General features: G+C 40.2%; 1 protein-coding gene across 2 annotated transcripts in view; it reads left to right on the forward strand.

The window, feature by feature from the left end:
* The window catches only part of LOC145345169 (forkhead box protein O3-like), a 172,264-nt gene that overhangs the window by 89,839 nt on the left and 58,325 nt on the right, over positions 1-24,100 (forward strand). The window contains exon 3 of one of the 2 annotated variants that reach the window (XM_080192870.1): positions 3,216-5,850. The exons of the other annotated variant lie outside the window; for it this stretch is intronic. The gene's annotated coding sequence lies outside the window, so the exon portion shown is untranslated. Of the gene's footprint in view, positions 1-3,215; positions 5,851-24,100 lie in introns of those variants that run through there. 2 annotated transcript variants of the gene reach the window in all.

The raw sequence follows: 24,100 nt of genomic DNA on the forward strand, positions 1-24,100 counted from the left end.
GGCAATCTGGCCCCTTGAGCCTGCTCCACTATTCAATAAGATCATGGCTTTTCTTGGACTCAGCTCCACTTACCTGCTCACCATAACCTTTAATTCCTTTACGATTCAAAAATCTTTGCCTTAAAAACATTCAATGAGGTAGCCTCAACAGATTCACTGGGCAGGAAATTCCACAGATTCACAACCCTTTATCTGAAGAAGTTCCTCCTCGACTCGGTCCTAAATCTGCTCCTCCTTATTTTGAGGCCATGCCCCCAAGTTTTAGTTCCCCTGCCAGTGGTGCTATCTTATCTATTCCCTTTGTAATCTTATGTTTCTCTTAGATCCCCCCTCATTCTTCTAAATTCCAATGAGTATAGTCCCAGTCTACTCAGTCTCTCCTCATAAACCAACCCTCTCAACTCTGGAATCAACTTGTGAATCTCTACTCACCCCTTCCAGTGTCAGTATATCCTTTCTCAAGTAAGGAGACCAAAACTGTACACAGTACAAAGAACAAAAAAAATTACAGCACAGGAACAGGTCTTTTGGCCCTCCAACCCTGCAATTGCCATGCTGCCCGACTTAACTAAAATCCCCTACCTCCCAGGAACCATATCCTTCCATCTCAACCTATTTGTGCATTTGTCAAGACACCCCTTAAAAGTCACTACTGTATCTGCTTCCACTACCTTCCCCGGCAACAAGTTCCAGGCACCCACTACTCTCTATAGAAAATTTGCCTCATACATCTCCTTTAAATCTTGCACCTCGCATCTTAAACCTGTGCCCCCTAGTAATTGACTGTTCCATTCTGAGAAAAAGCTTCTGACCGTCCACTCTGTCCATGTCTCCCATGACCTTATAGACGTCTATCAGGTCGCCCCCTCAACCTCTGCTGTTCCAGTGAGAACAAACCAAGTTTCTCCAATCTCTCCTCATAGCTAAAGCCCTCCATGTAGGCAACATCCTGGTAGATCTTTTCTGTACCCTCTCCAAAGCCTCTGCATCTTTGTGGTAGTGTGGAAACCAGAATTGAACACTATATTCCAAGTGCGGCCTAATCAAGGTTCCCATAAAGCTGCAACATGACTTGCCAATTTTTAAACTCGAAAGGCAAGCATGCCACATGCCTTCTTGACTACCTTCTCCACCTGCATTGCCACTTTCAGTGAACTGTGTACCTGTACACCAGATCCCTTTGCCTATCAATACTCTTAAGGGTTCTGCCATTTACTGGATATTTCCGATCTATTAGACCTTCCAAAATGCCTCTCATCTGCCATCTCTCCGCCCAAGTCTCCAACCGATCGTCTTTGCTATCTGCAAATCCACCAACCTTTGTGTTGTCCACGAAGTTACTAATCAAACCAGTTACATTTTCCTCCAAATCACACATATAATACAAACAGCAAAGGTCCCAGTGCTGATCCCTGAGGAACGCCACTTATCACATCACTCCATTCAGAAATGCACCCTTCCATTCCTATCCTCTGACATCTTTGATCAAGCCAATTTTGTACTCCAGGCCCCACTAGCACCTTATACAGCTGCAACATAACCTCCCTGTTTTTAAACTCCATCCCTTTTGCAATGAAGGACAAAATTCTGTTTCTCTTCTTAATTACAAACCAACTTTTTGCAATTCATGCATAAGGATACCCAGGCCCCTCTGCACAGCAGCATGCTGCAATTTTTTACTATTTAAATAATAGTCCATTTTGCTGCAATTCCTGCCAAAATGGATGACCTCACATTTGCCAACATTGTGTACTCCATCTGCCGGACCCTTTCCTACTCATTTAAACTATCTATATTCCTCTGTAGACTTTCAGTGTCCTCTGCATACTTACTCTACCAATCATCTTAGTGTTATCTGCGAACTTTGATGCACTACACTTGGTCCCCCACTCCAAATCATCTATGTAAATTGTAAACAATTGCAGTCCCAACACTGATCCCTGAGACACACCTGAGTCACTGATCGCCAACCAGAAAAACATCAATTTATCCCCACTCTTTACTTTCTATTAGTTAACCAATCCTCTATTCATGATATAATACATTATCCATAATGCTGTGTACTTCTTTGCAGCAGCTTTTTTGTGCAGCATCTTGCCTTCTGGAAATCAAGATACAGTACATCCATCAGTTGCCTGTTGTCCACCGTGCTCGTAATGTCCTCAAAGGATTCCAATAAATTAGTTAAACATGATCTTTCATGAACCCATGCTGCATCTGCCCAATGGAAAAATTTCTATCCAGATGTCTCGCTATTTTTTCTTTGATGTGGTGACCAGAATAGTGTTCAATTCTGGTTGCCACACATCTACAAGGATGTATGGGGGCATTAGCTATGAGGAAAGGTTGGAGAAACTTGGTTTGTTCTCACTGGAACAATGGAGGTTGAGGGGCAGAGGTCTACAAGACTGAGGGGCATGGACAGAGTGGATAGTCAGAAGCTTTTTCTCAGGATATAAGAGTCAATTACTAGGGGGCATAGGTTTAAGGTGCGAGGGGAAAGGTTAAAGGAGATGTATGAGACAAATTTTTGTGCAAGGTTTTTGAATGCCCGGAACTCACTGCCTGGGAAGGTAGCGGAAGCAAATACGATAGTGAGTTTTAAGGGGTGTCTGGACAAATACATGAATAGGATGGGTATAGAGAGATATGGTCCCTGGAAACGTAAGGGGTGTTTTAGTTCAGACGGGCAGCATGGTCGGTGTAGGCTTGGAAGGCCGAAGGGCCTGTTCCTATGCTGTAATTTTCTTTGTTCTTCATTTTTTTATTCAAGCATTTTCCTCATTACAGAAGTTAAGCTAACTGGTTTATAATTACCTGCCTTTTGTCTACTTGTTTAATCAGTGGCATCACATTGGTTGTTTTCTAATCTGTCAGAACTGCCCCAGAGTCCAGTGAATTTTGGTAAATTATCAACAACACATTTGCTGTTTCCCCTGCCATCTCTTTTTTTAGTATCCTGGGATGCATTTCATCAGGGCCAGGGGACTTATCTACCTTAGCCCCATTAGTTTGCCCAACACTGACTCTTTAGTGATTTGGTGAATTCTAGTACTTGTCTGAAAGGTCTCTGATCATTCTGAAATAAATTACTTGGCATATTGGCATCAGTGAATTTGTACTATGCTGTTCACAGTAGATATGAATATTTGGAGAATCTGGGGGAAAGAAGAAATTATAATGGACTTTTTTAATCTTTTTTTGTCCTTTTCCAGGTTAGTGAACTCAGACATTTGCCAAATCTACTGTCATCAAGATGATATGAATTGGATTATACTAAGTTTATTTGACAGCTGTAAATCTGACATTTCGTCTGCAACAGGGACAATTCTTGGAATTGCATCTCAACCAACACAAAACATTAACCAGAAGAATGTTAAATGCAGTTAAAATGAATCCTGAACTGTCTAAAAGTGAAATCTCATTGTTTAGTTGTATAGTTTCCCCTGTGTCCCATTATCTTAGCCCTGTGTAAGTTGTTGGTTGATACGGGTAGGTGCATATTTTAAGTTTTGGTGTTTTATGTCTGATATGAGCATCTGCCCTTGGCCTCCATTGTAGCTATCATTGAAGTGTTGATGGAATGGGACTGATGGACAGTGCCACTAAAGGCATGAATATTGATGAGGAAATGAGCATATATACTGACAGAATGAACCAAGACAAATTGGCATCATCAGAATGCCAGAAGATTTATTACACAGATGAAGGTTTTCATCCTTTTTAATCTGCTAATATGCAATTGATTAACTGGCATTTTAAGTAATTTGAAATTGCATGAGCTTATTAACAGAAGTTGAGGTGTGACTTTGAATGAACCTTTACAAGTTATGGCCTAATGTTGTTTGGTCTTTTATAATAGTGTCAAGTACCTAGTTTATTGGTGGTAGGGAGAGGGTGGGAAAAGCATTAGTGTGTCAACGTCACATCTAACCTGGGAATATTACTGCCTGTAAAACTTTGCTTGGCTTTACAGACCAATCTTGTGAACAAATCTTTTATCTGGAGAAAGTTAAGTAGTTGGGAAAAAGAGTAGAGACTTTCATATGTTTACAAATTATTGTGTCTAGAGAAAACAGCCAAAATTTTCTTTTCTGAAAAAATCTTTGCATGAATTGAGATCTACATGTATTCACAAGATTGGAAAATATGACCCATATACACATCTATCATCATTTGTAGAAACTTTCTAGGGTGTGCATCTTTTTTAAAAGTTTTTTTAATCCCTTTTCTTATCCATTCTTTTGAGTATGGATTAATCTGGTATAAGGACAGATTATATCACCAGATAACAAACTGCCTCCCTTCTGAACAGATCCCTCATTGGTCGACTTTAATGAAGTCTATTTTCTGTGGATACATTTACACTTATAGTAAATTGTTTTGCACAATGCATTTCTGTATGACATTTGTACATTTATTGAAAGTTTTATTGTGTACCCTTGATCACCTTTTTGAACAGTTTCTATACAAATACAAACCAGCTCAGATTGCACCAATTTATGCATATTTCTTCAAATTAATGTGTAAGATTTCCTCTTTATACAATAGGGTAATGCACATTTATATTTTATTATGGGCAGAGACAAATCATTATGCATGACTGTTTAGTAAGTAAATTAGTTTGTCTCAGTTCATTGCATGAAATTCCAGGTAGTCACGCTCATTGACATTAGTGCCCCTGGAGAGCTAGCAGTGAAACAAAATGTGATGGGATATTGTTGTGTAACTTAGCTGTCTTGTATAAATGGATATTGTCTTTTCATCATGCAATTTGCTATTCTATTTGTAGAATAATAGCATATCAATTATGGTAATTGAATTATTTTCATCAAATGTAAATGAGGTTTAAGGTAGTATATTCATTCCTGCCATTTTTGTTCAACATTTTTCACTAAAGTTGTAGTATCCAAGTGACTTTCAAACCAACACTTGGAGACAGTTCTGCACAAATCCGTTTTAAAGCTGCATGGTAGGGAAGCAATTAAATTGCTCATGTCACTGCTATAGTCTGTTTGGAATCTTGCTAAAACTGAATCTGTCACCCAGTGTTAGTTCTCATCCCAGCCAGAAGGTTTGGTTAAGTCTCAGGCTCGCATCTCCAGATGTGGAGAGAAGGTACTGCAGGGATTTACAGTAAGTGCACATTCATCCAGCCTCTGATTTAAATATACACATGGAAGTAACAAACCAATTAATAGGGGTGCAAAACAAAAATACTTCCACTTTTTAAGTCTTTTAAAATTAAACTGATTTTAAATTTACTTAACACTAATCTGACCTTTAAAAACTCCTAACTTTATATATACCCTATTTACTACACTTATTGTTCTGCACTGTGTGGAAGACTAAATTTTGTGGCCAAATTCTTGCAATAGTTCACTAACATGGCTAACATCACCTATCACATGCCTCTCAATTAAATGTATTTGGTTTGATATATCACCTAGAAAACTGTCACAGTTCAAGTTTCTGAAACGTGATGCAACGTTTCATAGTTACGTCTGTCCATTATTCAATTCAGCTTGCACCCATCTTTCAGAATTTGTGGTGTTTAGCACTGGATAAAACCGAACTGTGAATATTCTACATTGTTTTGAAATGCATACCTTGGGTTATGTGAAGTCAGCGAAACAACTTTACTCAATATACCTTATGAGACAGATGAATATACTATCTTCTCTTCCCCACCCCCATGTTAAATTTGTACGTTTTGACAGGAAAAGGATGGTTTTCTTGAACTGCAGATTTTTTTATTGTGTAAATTATTGGTATGTATTGCCCTGTGTATTTCATTAATCTGTGCTCCAGAAGAAGTGCGCATGTAAAATAAAGCTTGATAACACTATATTGAAATGAACTTGGTCCCTAATAGCACTCATTTTCATATGTAAATTCTGTTCACAGAGAATTATTACACAGCTAATTGCCATTTTAGCATGCTAGCTGTTGAACTGGAGCTTTTATACTTTTATTTTGTTTCCCTATGTGTAATCTATATCCTCTGCTCTTTTTCAGTTACTTAATGCAGCTTTTTAAAAATCCTGTCTCCAATATTCAATTGTGATAAAGCTGTCCAAGTTCTAATAACATTGTGAAAAATTCTGACTTTCTTCATTTTCCCTCTGAGTCCCTGCCACTTTATTATAGTATCTGCACATTAGTAAAAATGATAATTTATTTAAAATAAACTTCCCCCCCCCCCTTGGAGTGAAATTACAATATTTCAAGTATTTCTACATAACCATAACCTTGTTCCTGGGATTCCAGTGAACTTGTTGCTGTACCCTTTCAGTGTTCTAATTCCTGCAAGGGTTGTCCAGAATTTCTGTAAACAAGTTCCTGCAAATTCAATATCTTAATACATTTGCAATATAATGGATTTGCAAGGGTTTTTGGAAAGACTGCAAGGCCTAAAATATTCTTGGTGTCCAGACCCCAAGAATTCTTAATCTGGCTCTGTAAAACATGAGCCTAACTGACTTGTAGGACCTAGTTTAACAAGTCATTTGTAATTTAGAAGATCGGAAATGTAAAGCCTCACTCCAAACGAAAATATAAAACATTTCCTGGGTTATGAGGTAATCACAGCTCATAAATGTATATATAATTAAAAATTCTTCCAAAACTCCATTAACTTAACATTTTGCTCCTTCTGTGAGCCCTGAGATTTGGTTTTGGCTTGTTTCCTAGCCTTTAAATGTCTATCATCAATACAGAAAGTGCTGGAGAAACTCTGGAGAGTGAGAAAAGAGCTAACATTTTGGGTCTGGATGACCCTTCGTCAAAACTTTTCCTTTATATCAGTTCTAAATCAATTCTGCCACTTAACAGTTTCATAGTTGAGTCCCAGAAATGCCAAGAAGGTGTCTTGTGTTGGGTTGTGAATCCGTAGGTAATTATAAAATTTCAGGGCTCCAACATCAGAAGCATGCAATATATTGAGTTATGAAGCACCATTATCTCTGTTCTACCATTTGCTCAGCAAGGAAGAAAATCTCTCTGCATTACTGTTTCTATCACACACCTCAGGTATGATAAAGGAGCATCCATTTGACAAAATTTTAATAAGATTCTAGTGCCAACATTGCTTGTGTTCAAAGGTGCAAGAACTGAGAAATGTGCAAAGAATTATGATCATAGAATCTTATTTAAATTTCATAATGGTGGAGCATTTGCTAATGAATTTATAAAGTCTTGAGGACAGAAGGATACTATCCACAGGAATGCTCAAAAAATCCCAGGTGTTTACTGGCTAGGCCAAGAACCTTTAATTTCTGATGTTCATTAGTGAAGAGGGTTGTGCAATTTTCAGAATTAAACCTGAGCATTGAGAATATAATTTGGATTAATGCTGTGATGGTCATGCTAACAATGCATCAGTAACAAGCTGAAAATGTACCACTAAAAGTTTAATAATGATTCCAGTCCATCGAGTTACTGGGCAGGAAATTGAAGATAATCTGGCATGCACAGTTGTTGAAGTGATTCTTAGTTAATTTCTAGTTTTTAAAAATTTGTTCTCTAGGGCATGTCTGGGAAGGTCGCCTTCATAACGCATCTGTAAGTTGGCTTTGGAAGATGGTGGGCCTTATCCTTTGACTGCTGCAGTTATTTTAATAGGCTCAGGCCCTATTTACGAGATTGCCAGTAGGGTAATGTAGAAACATAGACATAGAACATTACAGCACAATACAGGCCCTTAGCACGGCACAACATTGAGGGCCGATGTCCAATCCCAAGATCAAGCTATCCCCTCCCTATAATTCTGGAGTGCTCCATATACCTATCCAATAACCGCTTGAAAGTTCCTAAAATGTCCGACTCCACTATCACAGCAGGCAGTCTATTCCACACCCCACCCACTCTGAGTAAACAATCTACCTCGGACATCCCTCCTATATCTCCCACCATGAACCTTATAGTTGTGCCATAAATTTTGTGGCATGTTGAACTGTAGGAATCCAACTTGTATATTAACCAGTGAATGTATGAACATGCGAGTTAGGTGCAGGATTGGGCTATTTGGGCCCTCAAGCCTGTTCTGCCATTCAATAAGATCATGATTGATCTGATTGTCACCTCAATTTCGCATTCCCATCTACCCTGATACCCAGAAAATTTCTCCAATTCTCTCAAATGAGCAATACATTTTTAAAAAGTGAGCTCTCATTCTAGATTTTCCCACCAGAAGAAACATCCTTTCCACATCCCCCTCAGGATCTTGTGTTTCATTCAAGTTGCTTCTTACAGTTCTAAATTCCACTGATACAAGCCTAACCTTTCGTCAGAAGGAGACCCACAAGAAACAGTACTTTTCACTGTATACGAATAGACCTGTCAATAAATCAAATTGACCTGGGTATTTATTTAGTAAACATGGTCTGAACTGTTTCTAATGCATTTACATCCTGCCTTAAATAAGGAGACCGATACTGTACTTGAGATGTAGTCTCATCAATGCCCTGTACGGCTTAAGCTTAATCTGCCTATTTTTGTATTCAATTTCTCTCGTGATAAACAATAATATTCTATTCACTTTCCTATATACTTGCAGTACCTGCCTACTAATCTCTTATAGTTCATGCACTAGGACACACAGATTCTCTATCTCGGAGCTCTGCAATCTCTCACCATTTAGATAATATTTTTGTCGTCGTCTTGCCAAAATGGATAATTTCACCTTTCTCCATGTTACACTCCATTTGCCCAATCTTTGACTACTCACTCAATCTATGTGCATTCCCTTGTAGCCTCCTTGTGTCCTCTTCAAATCTTACTTTTCTACCTATCTATATCTTCAGCAAATTTACCTTTGATCCCTTCATCCAAATAATTTATATAAGTTGTAAAAGGTTGAGGTCCCAGTACTGACTCCTGTGGCCTTGCCAAGCAGAAAATTTATCCATTTACACCTACCCCATTTCTTTTTAGCAAGTCAATCTTATGAAAATGCCAATATGTCACTTCCTACACCATGAGCTTTTATTTTCCACAATCTTTAATGTGGAAGCTTTATCCAAAGCCTTTTGGAGATTGGAGCACATCCACCATTTCCTCTTTATCCACAGCATGTTAGAGGCCTCCAATAAATTGATTTTCCCTTTTAGGACCATGTTGACTCTACCTGAATATGTTGAACTTATCTAAGTGCCCTACTATAACAATTTTTATAATAGCTTCCAATATTTTCCCTATCATGGATGTTAACTGGTCTATGGTTTCCTGCTTTCAGGCTCCCTTTTTGAATTTACGAGTTACATTTGCTTTTTTCAATCTAATGGAACCTTCGCCAAAAAGATGGGCTTGCAGTGGCCAGTACTACAGAGCCCATTGACAGATTTCTCAACTAGTACATCATGAAAGTGGAGCTCATTTGCTCCATTCCAAAGATTAATTTGAGCGCAGAATAAGATGTGTAAGAAAATTGTTACATGCAGCTGCAAATTCAAATTATCATTTGCATTGCAGAAATCTGCAAAGGATAGGAAGTTGGGTGTTATTCCAGTGAAGATGAGGGACAGCTGGAAGAAGAGGGGTTCCCATGGCAACACGCTTTATTTGGGCATACATGGTATTGTTAAAACCGAACTCAACTGTGGTAGTTGAGATCATGAGTTAAATGAATACAGATTAAGGAAATGGTGACTCATATAGATCACCATCATATGTTTGGTTTCCATGAGCATTAATAAATAGGCTAAGCACATGGATGTGGTATTGCTATCAAAATGCAAGTTCTGTATTGTCTTCGTAAAGGTGAAGGAATTCAACATTGTGAATATTGGAAAATTTGCTATACTGATTGTTGCAAATTGTGCAAATTCACCTTGTGCAAGTCGTAGATAACATTGAGCATAAAGGGACATCGTTTTTGTGTGTCTTGGGCAGCCTATACCTATGTGGACACAGTGGGCCACAGTGATATGAGAAATTCCAAGATGGTGACCCATCAATGATAAAGAAATACTGACATGTCCATGTCAGATGGTGTTCCCATGTCTTAGCTGCTGTTCTCAGTAGTATTGATCACAGGACAGGGAAATGCAATCAAAGTAGCCTTGGTGAATTGTTGCAATGCATTCATTGGGTCTTGCATAATGGCTACTGTGTATTAGTGTTGGAAGGTATCGGAACCAAATCCAGAGGAGGGGCACCAGTCAAATAAAGCATACACTCATCTGTGCAAATGAGGAACGTTCCATTAAGTTCCTGACCGTGACCCATGTAAATGTTGCACAACCTTTTAAGTGGAGATGAACCCATGCACTAGGCCTTTAACCTGATTTTGTAGTTTCTGTTGATAAAGCTAATCCAGTTAAGATTCTGACCAATGCCAATTCCCAGTGATAGATAATGGGAAACTTGGCAATGGTAGTGGTGAAGATTGTTGGCCACTTGTCTGTCAAAACATAGAAACCATTCAATTAGATCTCAGTTTATCTGCATCCTAACTTATTTAACTGTCTTGGCTCCATCCCTCCAAAATAGAACTATCTTGAAAGCTGCAATTATCCCTGTATTCATAGCCCTTTTATCAAGTAGAAAATTCCAGATTTCACCCTTTGTGTGAGATGTGCATCCTGATTTCAATCTAGGATGTTTTAGCTCTAAAATTATGGCTCCACATTCTTGATATCACCAGCAGATGAAATAATTTCTCTGTACTATCCTATTGAATCCTTTTAATACTATTGACACTATAATGAGATTAACAGCTAATCTTAATGGGAATTTAAGGGAATACAAGATGTTCAATCTTAGGAACAGCAGTTTCTTGAGGAACCCTGGCAGTGATGTCTTGGATCTATGATAATAGGCCTTTAGAAAGGGCATTTGATGTGGACCTGGCTATTGAGGTAGTATGGGCTGAGATTAGAAACAGGAAAGGAGAGATCACACTGTTGGGAGTTTTTTATAGGCCTCCAAAAAGTTCCAGAGATGTAGAGGAAAGGATAGCAAAGATGATCCTGGATAGGTGCGAAAGTAACAGGGTAGTTGTTATGGGGGACTTTAACTTTACAAATATCGATTGGAAAAGCTATAGTTCAAGCACGTTAGAGGGGTCAGTTTTTGTCCAATGTGTGCAGGAAGGTTTCATGACACAGTATGTAGATAGGCCAACAAGAGGTAAGGCTACATTGGATTTGGTACTGGGTAATGAACCAGACCAGGTGTTAGACTTGGAGGTAGGTGAGCACTTTGGTGATAGTGACTACATTTCGGTTACGTTTACCTTAGTGATGGAAATGGATAGGTATATATCGAAGGGCAGAGGTTATAGCTGGGGGAAAGGTAATTATGAGGCTATTAGGCGAGATTTAGGATACATAGGGTGGAGTAGAAAATTGCAGGGTCTGGGAACATCTGAAATGTGGAGCTTATTCAAGGAGCGGCTACTGCGAGTCCTTGATAAATATGTACCCATCAGGCAGGGAGGAAGTGGTTGAGCGAGGGAACCGTGGTGTACTAGGGAAGTTGAATCTCTGGTGAAGAGGAAGAAGGAGGCTTATGTAAAGATGAGACGTGAAGGCTCAGGGCACTGGAGAGTTATAAATTAGCCAGGAAGGAGCTAAAGAGAGAGTTAAGAAGAGCTAGAAGAGGACATGAGAAGACTTTGGCAGATAGGATCAAGGAAAATCCTAAAGCTTACATAAGAACATAAGAAATAGGAGCAGGAGTAGGCCATCTAGCCCTTCGAGCCTGCCCCGCCATTCAATAAGATCATGGCTGATCTGTCGTGGCTCAGTTCCACATTCCCGCCCTCTCCCCATAACCCTTAATCCCCTCTCTTATCAAAAACCCATCAACCCGCGTCTTAAAAATATTTAGCGAGGTAGCCTCCACCACTTCAACGGGCAGAGAATTCCAGAGATTCACCACCCTTTAAGTGAAGAAGTTCCTCCTCAACTCTGTTCTAAACCGCCCCCCCTTTATCTTGAGGCTGTGCCCTATAGTCCTACTATCCTTTCTGAGCAGGAAGAGTCTCTCCACCTCTATCCTATCCATCCCATTCATCATCTTATACGTCTCAATGAGATCTCCCCTCATTCTTCTAAACTCTAACAAGTACAAGCCTAGTTTATTCAGCCTCTCCTCATAGCTCAACCCCCTCAACTCCAGCATCAGCCTAGTAAACCTCCTCTGCACTCCCTCCAAGGCCAAAATATCCTTGCGTAAGTATGGCACCCAAAACTGCACACAGGTATGTCAAGAATAAAAGATTGGTTAGGGCAAGATTAGGGCCAGTCAGAGACAGCAGTGGGAAGTTGCACGTGGAGCCTGAAGAGATAGGAGAGGCACTGAATGAGTATTTTTCGTCAGTATTCACGCAGGAAAATGTCAGTGCAGTCGAGGAGAATACTACAATACCAGGTAGTAGACTAGATGGGATTGAGGTACATAAGGCGGAGGTATTGGCAATTTTTGAGAGTATGAAAATAGATAAGTCCCCTGGGCCGGATAGGATTTAGCCTAGGATTCTCTGGGAGGCTAGGTAGGAGATTGCAGAGCCTTTGGCTTTGATCTTCATGTCGTCATTGGCTTCAGGTATACTGCCGGAAGACTGGAGGACTGCAAATGTTGTCCCCTTGTTCAAGAAGGGGCGTAGCGACCATCCTGGGAATTATAGACCAGTGAGCCTTACTTCTGTTGTGGGCAAAGTTTTGGAAAGAATTATAAGGGATAGGATTTATAATCATCTAGAGGGAAATAAATTGATTAGGGATAGTCAACACGGTTTTGTGAAGGGTAGGTCGTGCCTCACAAACCTTATCGAGTTTTTTGAAAAGGTGACCAAAGGGATGGATAAGGGTAAGGCAGTTGACATGGTGTATATGGATTTTAGCAAAGCGTTTGATAAGTTTCCCCATGGTAGGCTATTGCAGAAAATGCAGATGCATGGGATTGAGGGTGATTTAGCAGTTTGGATCAGGAATTGGCTGATGGGAGATATTCAACCTGGAGTTCAGTTACAAGTGATGTACCTCAAGGATCTGTTTTGGGGCCACTGCTGTTTGTCATTTTTATAAATGACCTAGATGAGTGTGTAGAAGGATGGATTAGTAAATTTGCTGACGACACCAAAGTTGGAGGAGTTGTAGACAGTGAGGATGGATGTTACAGTTTGCAGAGGGACATAGATAAGCTGCAGAGCTGGGCCAGAGGTGGCAGATGGAGTTTAATACAGAAAAGTGTGAGGTGATTCACTTTGGTAAGAGTAACAGGAGTACAGAATAGAAGGACTCTTAGTAGGGTTGACGAGCAGAGAGATCTCGGGGTACATGTGCATAGCTCCCTGAAAGTTGGCACCCAGGTTGATAAGGTTGTTAAGAAGGCGTATGGTGTGTTAGCTTTTATTGGTAGAGGGATTGAATTTTGGAGCCGTGGGGTCATATTACAACTGTACAAAACTCTGGGTGCAGCCGCACTTGGAACATAAGAACATAAGAAATAGGAGCAGGAGTAGGCCAACTGGAGTATTGCATACAGTTCTGGTCGCCGCATTATAAGAAAGATGTGGAGGCATTGGAAAGGGTGCAGAAGAGGTTTACCAGGATGTTGCCTGGAATGGTGGGAAGGCCTTATGAGGAAAGGCTGAGGGACTTGAGGTTATTTGCATTGGAGAGAAGAAGGTTACGAGGTGACTTGATTGAGGCATACAAGATGATTAAAGGATTGGATAGGGTGGACAGTGAGAGCCTTTTACCTCGGATGGTGATGGCTAACACAAGGGGACATAGCTTTAAATTAAGGGGTGGTAATTATAGGACGGATGTCTGAGGTAGGCTGTTTACTCAGAGGGTAGTAAGGTCATGGAATGCCCTGCCTGCAGCAGTTGTGGACTCGCCAACTTTAAGGGCATTCAAATGGTCAGTGGATAGGCATATGGATAACATTGGAATAGTTTAGGTTAGAGGGTCATTACATTGGTTCCACTGGTCGGCACAACATCGAGGGCCGAAGGGCCTATACTGTGCTGTTATGTTCTATGTTCAGTTTATCTTGTCATTTTTGATACTTTTTGGTTTGTTCTTACCTTTTAAGAATGAGCTTAAATAGATAATTGGTTTATTGAAAAATCATCCTAGCAGCAGATGTTGAATTGTGATGGTACAATAAAACAAGTAACCATTTGTAATAGTCACAGCCAAATATTAAAATAAAGCATAAAATGATAAAAGAATTTTACAAGTACTGAATATTTCAGTGTACAAATTACAAATATGTTGCAAAGTGCAGATCTCAATTTACAAAATAATTGCCCTCTGCATTTTGGATTGAAGTCCACAGATGATGTGCTGACATGTTGATTTAATTTAATTCTGGATCATTTACATACTATAGTATAGAAAAAGGTACTCAAAGGTGTTATATTCTAAAACACTGCTCTTTACTTAACCCCTTGTAATGTATTTTTACCCCTACTTTGGCTGCTCCAAAATGACAGGTGAAGAATTTTTTAAAATTAAGCATAATGCTTGCATATATGCAGTTCTTTGCTCTCTGTCCTTTTCGTTCCTCCTCTACCCTGTTGAGTCAATTCCTAACTTTGACTGCTCAGCAAGAGAAACAACTAAGGTTTAAAACAGTACAGGAAAGAACTGGAAAAATGTGCTTACTTAGCACCAAATGATCTTCTTAACCGCTGAACTGAGCAAACTAGGTTTTTCAGTTCAGGCTGGGTCCAGTAGATTTTCTAATAGGAAATCTAATCTCTCTGAAAAATAAATACAGCACTAGAAGATTAACCAAAAATGGTCAACAGTGCATTGGCACTTGTAAATTAAACAAGAACAAGTAAATTCATTTGCAAACGTTTGTTCTAACAGATCCTGCTAATGAGCAAGGTTTTATAAAATTTTGTCCTGACCTAACATCCCTTCTGCCTAATAAGCTGGTGCAATTGCCTCAATTTTTTTAATTCATTCATGAAACATGGATATTACTGGCAGGTCAGCATTTATTGCCCTTGTTATATCCTTAGATGCCCTTGAGAAGATGCTGGCAAATGCCACCTTGAATCGCTGCAGTCCATGTTCTGTGGGTTGACCCACAATGCCATTAGGGAAAGAATTCCAGGATTTTGACCCAGCGACTGCAAAGGAACAGCGATATATTTCCAAGTCAGGACGGTGAGTGGCTTGGAGGGAACTTGCAGGTGATGGTGTTCCCATGCATTTGCTGCCCTTGTCCTAGATGGAAGTGGTTGTGGGTTTGGAAGGTGCTGTCTAAGGATCTTTAGTGAATTGCTGCAGAGCATCTTGTAGATAGTACACACTGAATTTGTAAAACTGTTGCTCCTAAATACAGATTTTATTCCTACAGGGTTATGTTGTCCCATATGGGAAAGTGATTATCAAGAAATCTGGTTTGGCTGTTCGTAGCCAAGGTTAGTTGCATTAGATGTGCAGCTGAGATAGCTAATTTTGGGTAGGAAAATGAACCCCAACCAAGACTGCTCCCTAAAAAATAAGTGCACAAGTAGGCCATATGCCTGCTTGAATCTCAAGTCATTCAATAAGACCATGGTTAAATTTCTACATCAACTCTATTTTCCTGCCCTATCCCCATATACTTTGATGCCCAAAAATCTATTCATCTCACGTTTTTAATGTATTCAATGACAATATCACTACCTGCAGAGCCATCTGGATAAAAGAATTCCAAAAATTGAGAAGGTCAAGACCTTCAATTTTTTAGGTGGCTAAATCACCAACAACCTGTCCTGGTCCCTCCATGCCGACACTATAGTTAAAAAAGCCCATCAATGCCTCTACTTTTTCAGAAGAGTAAGGAAATTTGGCATGTCAGCTATAACTCCCACCAACTTTTACAGATGCTCTATAGAAAGCATTCTTTTGGTTGTATCGCAGCTTGGTTATGGCTCCTGCTCTGCCCAAGACCACAAGGAATTATAAAAGGTATGAACGTAGCCCAATTCGTCACGCAAACCAGCCTCCTATCCATTGACTCTGTCTACACTTCCCACTGCCTCGGCAAAGCAGCCAGCATAATTAAGGACCCCGCACACACCAGATGTTCTCTCTTCCGCCTTGTTCCATTAGGGAAAAAAATACAAAAGTTTGAGGCCACGTACCAACTGACTCAAGAACAGCTGCTGCTGTCAGACTTTTGCACGGACTTGCCTTGCATTAAGTTGATCTTTCTCTACACCTTTGTCTGTATAATGCACAAGAAACAATACTTTTCACTGCAAGATAATACTTGTGACAATAATAAATTAAATCAAAATTCACAACCCACTGCATGAAGGAATTCTCATCATCATTGTTCTCAATGTGAAATTCTTTAGGTTTTCTGGTGTTTTGTCAAAACACCTATAAATAGTGACATCTAACAGGAACAGTAGACCAATTAGTCTTGAGCCTGTTCTGCCATTCAGTAAAATCATTGCCATCTGCCAAACTCCATGTATCTACTTTGCTCCATATCACTTAATTTCTCAAACAAAATCTACTGCTTAAATTTATAATTAATAGTTGACTTGCCATCAACTGGTGTTTCTGGAAGACATTGCCCAACTATTTCTATCTTTGCATATTTAAGCTTTTTCTAACTTCATTCCCAAAAGTCCTGGTTGTTTTTTTCAAGTTATGAAAAACCCCTTGGTCCTAGAATCCAGAACCATAAGAATTAGTTTCTATCTACCCTATCTTTTCCAATTAAAATCTTGAAAACTTTGATCAACATACTCAATCTTAATTGTAGGAAATACAACCCTAATTTTTATTCTTTCATCCCTAATTATCCTTGAGCAAGTGGTGGTAAGCTGCAGCCAGTAAGGAGGGAATTTCAGAATTTTGATCTGATCACAGTGATATATTTCCAAGTCAGGATGATGTGTGGCTTGAGCAACTTGCAGGTTGTAACCATGCATCTGTTGCCCTTGATCTTCTAGACGGTAGCAACTGTGGGTTTGCCAGCTGCTGTTGAAGGAGCCTTAACAAAATATGGCAATGCATCATAGATCTAATATGTACTGCTGTCACAGTGTGTTGGTGGTGGAGGAAACAAATGTTTAAGCTGATGAAGTGGCTGCTTTGTCATGGATGGTGTTGAGTTTCTTGAATGTTTGAGGTGCATTCATCTAGGCAGGCTGCGTGTATTGAATCACATTCCTGACTTGTGCCTTGTATATGGTGGACGGGCTTTGGGAAGCCAGGAGGTGAGTTACTTGCTTCACAACATCCAGCATTTGATCTGCTCTTGTAACCACAGTATTTATATGGCTTCTCCAGAATCACAGAACATTGTGGTAAAAGCAAACTGCTGTAGATGCTGGAATCTAAAACAAAAATCAGCACCACGGAGCCAGGTTTGATTCCTGGCTTGGGTCACTGTCTGTGCAGTCTACAGGTTATCCCCATGTCAGCGTGGGTTTCCTCTGTGTGCTCCAGTTTCCTCCCACAGTCCGAAAGACGTGCCGATTAGGTGCCTTGGCCATGCTAAACTCTCCCGCAGTGTACCAGAACAGGCACTGGAGTGTGGCAACTAGGAGATTTTCACAGTAACTTCATTGCAGTGTTAATGTAAAGCTACTTGTAACACTAATAAATAAACTTTTTAAAAAACTTCACATTAACACTGCAATGAAGTTACTGTGAAAATCCGGTGCCTGTTCAGGTACACTGAGGGAGAATTTAGCATGCCTAACCAGCATGTCTTTTGGACTGTGGAAGGAAACCAAAGCACCAAGAGGAAACCTACACAGACACAGGGAGAATGACAGACTCCACACAGACAGTGATCCAAGCCAGGATTTGAACCCAGGTCCCTGGTGCTGTGAGGTAGCAGTGCTGACCAATGTGCCACCATGCCACCATAAGCCTACTTGTGGCACTAATAAATAAACTTTAAAAATCAAAAAATGCTAGACAATCTCAGCAGGTGTGACAGCACCTATGGAGAAAGAATAGAGCTACTGTTTAGTCTGGCTGAGTCATCCAGACTCAAAATATTAGCTCTGTTCTCCACAGATGCTGTCAGACCTGCTGAGGTTTTCCAGTATTTCCTGTTTTGTCACAGAACATTGTGTCTGTACTGGCTCTCTGAAGAGCAGATTAACTAGTACCACATGCTAGCCTGCTGAGATAATCCAATTCCCTCTTAAATGTCTCAGCTGAACCTACGTCCAAAGCGCTGACAGGCATTCCAGACCATAACCACTCGCTCTGTAAAAGTTTCTCCTCTGTCTCCCTTGCAGCTTTTGCCATTGACCTCATTGTCTGTGTCATTAGCTTCCCTTGTCTGGTTCGGTTTCTAACACCCAGCATATGGATAGTGGGAGATTTATTGATGGTGATGTCACGGAATGTCAAAGGATGATGGTTAGATTCTTTCTTCTTGGAGATGGCCTAGCACTTGAGTGGCCTGAATATTACCTACTGCTTAGGTCCCTAGGATTTATCCAGTGGTCGTTGGTGACCATTTGACTGCTGCACAAGAACGATCAGAAACAGACATTGGGACCTTTACACACATTGCAATATATATTTTTTGGTCATGGTTTTCTATTGCAAAAAGAAAGGAGTGAACGGATCTAATAAGCAAATGAGAAGAAAAAGCCAATAATTATTTTTGCAAAGCCACCTTTCTTGAACTCATTATTCTGTATGCACCGTGCAAACCTCCAGTCCTGCTGATCTCCAACCCAGTTCTGATTCTGTCAGTATTTATGACATCTTACCAGTCCCACCGCCTGGTCCTGTTCACTCAGGGCACTAGCTCCCGCCGACAGTGACACAGGTTCCCTGCTAGTGTGCACTGTAAATTCTAGAGAAGACAGTGCCTCTGGGTTTCAGTGGATAAGTTTTCAGGTTCACCAAATTTCTAATGATATCACTTTTGGTGGGAATAGGAAGGTACAGCAAAGATGAAAAATAAATCCCATGGAGGCCTTGGAACTATGGTTACAGATCAGGTTTGATTCCAGTCTTGGGTCACTGTCTGTGTGGAGTTTGCATGTTCTCCCTGTGTGTGCATGGGTTTTCTCCGGGTGCTCTGGTTTCCCCCCACAGATCATAGATGTGCAGCTTAGGTGGATTAGTCATGCTAAACTGACCCTTAGTGTCCAGAGATGTGTAGGTTAGGGCGATTAGCCATGGTAAATGTGAGGAGCTATGGAGATAGGGCAGGGGGCGAGAGCTTAGTTAAGACAGTCTGTCAGAGAATCATTGCAGACTCGAATGGCCAAATGGCTTCCTTCTGCGCTATAAGGAATCTATTCTAATCTATATTAGCACTAACATTGGCCATTGTCTGTTTGAGATTCTATAACAATTGACGTATCTTGGTTTTTGAAAGATCGTTTTAGCTGCCTTTAACCTGCATTATAAATTTCTCATTTTGTGCAATGTAGCGTGTTGTGATTGCTGCATTGAAAATTTGATTAGATATCAGACTTTTAGATATAAGTAGGAAATGCTTAAAATATGTAACTCAAAAATCACACAAGGCAACAGTAACCAGATATGTGGTTAGTTTGTAATAAGTTATAGACAAATTTCCTGGCAGCAAGGAAATAGGTTGCAACCTTAATTTTCTGCCTCTGATCTGTTTTGGCAATATTTTCATTGAAGTTGTTTTGCAGCTAATTTTGTTTGACGTGATCTTAATTAATCCACTGGGTCATTCATAATTTCTGTGCAATAATTTTGTGCAAAATCAATGTTTGTGTCACTCTATTGTTTGTGTTATATGAAGGAGCTTTTCCTCTACCTTGACCCTGTATTTTAATTGCACATTATCAGATTGAAAATGTATTGGGGCTTAATTGCTAGCTGGCTGGTTCTTCTGTTATAAACCAGTCATCAGAACATGTTATGGTCTAAGTTTAAGAATCTCCATCAGGACCTCTGATGTGGAGACTGCAGGAGGTACTGATTAATGACTCACCAGCTGCACAAACTGAAATCCTTCCAAATAAAACAATTGGAACCCAGCCAAGCCACTTGTTGCACTCATGTCCCAGAAAATGTTTCTCATCATTGTTGCAATGGAGTACACATAGACGGAGCAATATCAATGGCAGCATGTTCAATGCTGACAGTGCAATCTTGTGGCATAGAATTTTAAGAGGGATTTCCCCGCTATGTTTTGCAAATAAATCGTTATTCTGAAAAGCAAAAGCCTTGAAGAACATAGGAGGAGGCTATTTGGCCCATCAAGCCTGCTCTCACAATAATCCCACCCAAGCCCTATCTCCATAATCCCATGTGTTTACCCTGCTAATTCCCCTAATACTAAGAGGGAATCTAGCATGGCCAATTAACCTAACCTATTCGTCTTTGAACTGTGGGAGGAAACTAGAGCACCCAGAGGAAACCCATGCAAACGCAAGAACTTGCAAACTCCATACACCACCATGACCTGAGTCTGGAATCGAACCCAGGTCCCTGGTGCTGTGAGGCAACATGCTAACCACTGTGTTACGCTGTTGAGATTCTCAACTCCAACATATAAAAACTCATTATACTATAAACAAATTTGACAGGAATATCTACATTTTTCTCTTTCAAATCCAAATGTCCTGGCTACTTCTACTGAAGATGGGAGGAAGGAGATCAGACCACCTGCTTTTCATGCCTGTAATATTTTGAAAACGCTGACTGGCTGATCAGGCCTCTTATCTGGTAAATAGCATTTGGAAAAACTTTGCTGAAACAGACACCCTAAGAATCAAACTCCATTGATGGTCTCTTAGGAAAATTCAAAACATTTAAGCAAAACCTGAACCTCATGATGCAAAAACTAAAAATGGCAAACTTGATATCTTTTGTACTAAATTGCTTCTTTTTCTTTAACCACCTGCAACATGAAATTTTCAATTATCTTAAGAGTTCTGTAAGATCAGTACGTAAAATACTTTCCTGGTCACATGATGGTGATGCTGCACTGGTGAAGGTGTTTTCTTGGGCACACTTTTTTTCCCTCAACACATCTACATGTGGAATGTTATATATGGGCTGCCTGTCATTGGAATAATGGATTAATCAACTATGAATAGGCAAGCAGGCCCACCAACTCATTCAAGCTGCAAAGAATTTCATTTAAAATGTTTGTACTACATGCAAAGCTACAGTGTGGTATTTCAGTACATTGCAGAATGTTCAGATAATGTGATATTCATAAGTCAGCAATTAAAAGAATTTGGATAGTTTCATCTGCATTCTCTCCAATGCCCTAGTACTAGTAATTAGTGAGAAGTTAGGAAAAAGTTATGGTGCACCCCAGCTGAGTAGGCATCACTGTACCACTTGTGGAAAAGAATATTGTCTTTCCTGTCATATTTATTTAAGCATTTTTATCAACCCCTGCAGTCCTTCTGGTCATATTGCTGCCACATTTTCAAGGGAATTTCAAGATTTTAAGATGCTGCCTTAAACATCCACAGATTGTGGAGTGAAAGCAGTCCCACAGTATTATTCTTTGTAGCCATTTGATACAACTAAGTGGCTTGCTGGGCAACTTAAATTGACCACACCAGCACGAGACCAAAGGTAGATGTAGATCAGAATGGAAAAATGAGAGGTATACCTGAAAGGGCATTGCAGAACCAGTTGGTATTAATGGCCGTCATTTTTACTGATTTAGCATTTTATTTTCACTTTTTTAAATCTGTATTTAAATTTTCAAAACTTCATGTTGATATTATCTTGTTACTAAGTATAGGTTTTTGGATTACAAGTGCATAACTACCACACTACGGATAATATTTTGGAATGGGACTTGAATCCACAACCTTCTACTACTGAGGCAAGGATGCCATCAAATAAGTCAAGCTAATCAATCAGTGTCATCATTTTTCATTCCCAACAAAACTCTACAACTTCACTGTCAACTCCACTGGGCAATTGGTGGTGTAGCGTTACTGTTATTTGGTCTGGTAATCCAGAGACTCCGGGTAAAGCTCTGGGAACCTGGGTTCAAATCACACTACAGCAGATGGTGAAATTTTAATTTCTTAAAAATCTGGAATTAAAAAAATCTAATAATGACCAGGAAACCATTACCAATTGGTGTGAAAACTCATTTTGTTCACTAATGTCCTTTAGGGAAGGAAATCTGCTGTCCTTACCTGGTCTGGACCCCCAAAACTGCGGCAATGTGCCTCGTATGACATCTGTAGGAAGGTTTGTAATGTCAGACGAATTATATAGTTCACTTTGATCTAATCTTCCTTTTACGCTGTTAGTGATGAAAACAACAACTTTCCTGGAGTTTTGGACCAAACAACAGGATGTTGAAGGGAAATTCTAGGCTCCAGACAATTTCTATTTAAATTGACAAATATCATCAATAGCTGGCCACTAGCACTGATTTGTCTTTAGAATTTTGTCCATGCATTAAGTAATAATAGGAAGCAAAGAAATAGCAGAGGAACTGAATAATTACTTCAACCAAGAATGTATGCAGGGCAAGCATTCAATTAATATAAAAGCATTCAAGAGTTCAAAAAGAAATCATGGAAAAACAGAACTGATTGTGCACAGTGTAAACATGGTAATTGGCTCCCATATCTGTGAATATGGCATCAACAAGGGGCAACAGATGAACTTGCTGCCATTCTCATCCAAAGTTTACCAGATACACACTTCACAGTAGAGTTCAGTGGACAGCCCAATTGATTGATTTAATTCTCTAGACTAGGCATCTCATTACCACCTTGGTTCAAACATGGAAAAAAGAAGTGAATGCCAGAGAAGAGGTGAGAGTCAACCACATTGCTATGGCTCTGGAGTCACATGTAGGCCAGACCAGATAATAACTGCAGATTTCTTTCCCTAAAGGACATTAGTGAACTAGATGGTTTTTAGTGTCCTTGACATCAAGGCAGCATTTAACTGAGTATCACTTCAAGGAGCCCTAGCAAAAACAGCCATTGATCTGAGTCTCCTCTATGTCCTGGAACATCTAAATCAATTTGTCATGTCCCCAAATTTAGTATCAATGGCAAATTTTGAAAACTTTCCTTCATTTCTCAAATCTAGATTCTTGAATTGTAGTGAATGAGAATTGCCCTACCATTGATCATAAGAACATAAGAAATAGGAGCAGGAGTAGGCCATCTAGCCCTTTGAGCCTGCCCCGCCATTCAATAAGATCATGGTTGATCTGAAGTGGATCAGTTCCACTTTCCTGCTTTCTCCCCATAACCCTTAATTCCCTTGTCTGTCAAAAACCTATCTACCTGTGAATTAAATATATTTAGCGAGGTAGCCTCCACCACCTCAACGGGCGGAGAATTCCAGAGATTCACCACCCTTTGAGTGAAGAAGTTCCTTCTCAACTCTGATCTAAACTGCACCCCCCTTATCTTGAGGCTGTGCCCACTAGTCCTGCTATCCTTTCTAAACGGGAAGAATCTCTCTACCTCTACCCTATCCATCCCTTTCATTATCTTATATGTCTCTATACGATCCCCCCTCATCCTTCTAAACTCCAGCAAGTACAGACCCAGTCTATTTAGTCTCTCTTCATAGTCTAACCCCCTCATCTCCGGTATCAGCCGAGTGAACCTCCTCTGCACTCCCTCCAAGGCCAAAGTATCCTTGCGCAAGTGCGGCGACCAACACTGCACACAGTACTCCAGCTGCGGCCTCACCAGTACCCTGTACAGTTGCAGCAAGACCTCCCTGCTTTTATATTCTATCCCCCTCGCTATAAAGGCCAGCATACCATTTGCCTTCTTGATTACCTGCTGCACCTGCAGACTGGGTTTTTGCAAATCATGCACAAGGACCCCCCAGTCCCTCTGCACCATAGTATGCTGCAGCTTTTCGCCCTTTTAAATAGTAATCCCTCCTACTATTATTTCTGCCAAAATGGATAACCTCAAACTTGCTAACATTATACTCCATCTGCCAGGTCCTCGCCCACTCGCTCAGCCTATCCAGATCCCTCTGCAGACTTTCCACACCCTCTGCGCAATTTGCTTTTCTACTCATCTTTGTGTCATCAGCAAATTTTGTCACCCTACACTCAGCTCCCTCCTCCAGATCATCTATATAAATGGTAAATAGCTGAGGCCCCAGCACCGATCCCTGTGGCACTCCACTAGTCACCAACCGCCAATCAG

This window comes from Carcharhinus amblyrhynchos, chromosome 7 (assembly GCF_965287045.1).
Source record: "Carcharhinus amblyrhynchos chromosome 7, sCarAmb.v2.hapA, whole genome shotgun sequence".
In the NCBI taxonomy this organism is placed as follows: Eukaryota; Metazoa; Chordata; class Chondrichthyes; order Carcharhiniformes; family Carcharhinidae; genus Carcharhinus; species Carcharhinus amblyrhynchos.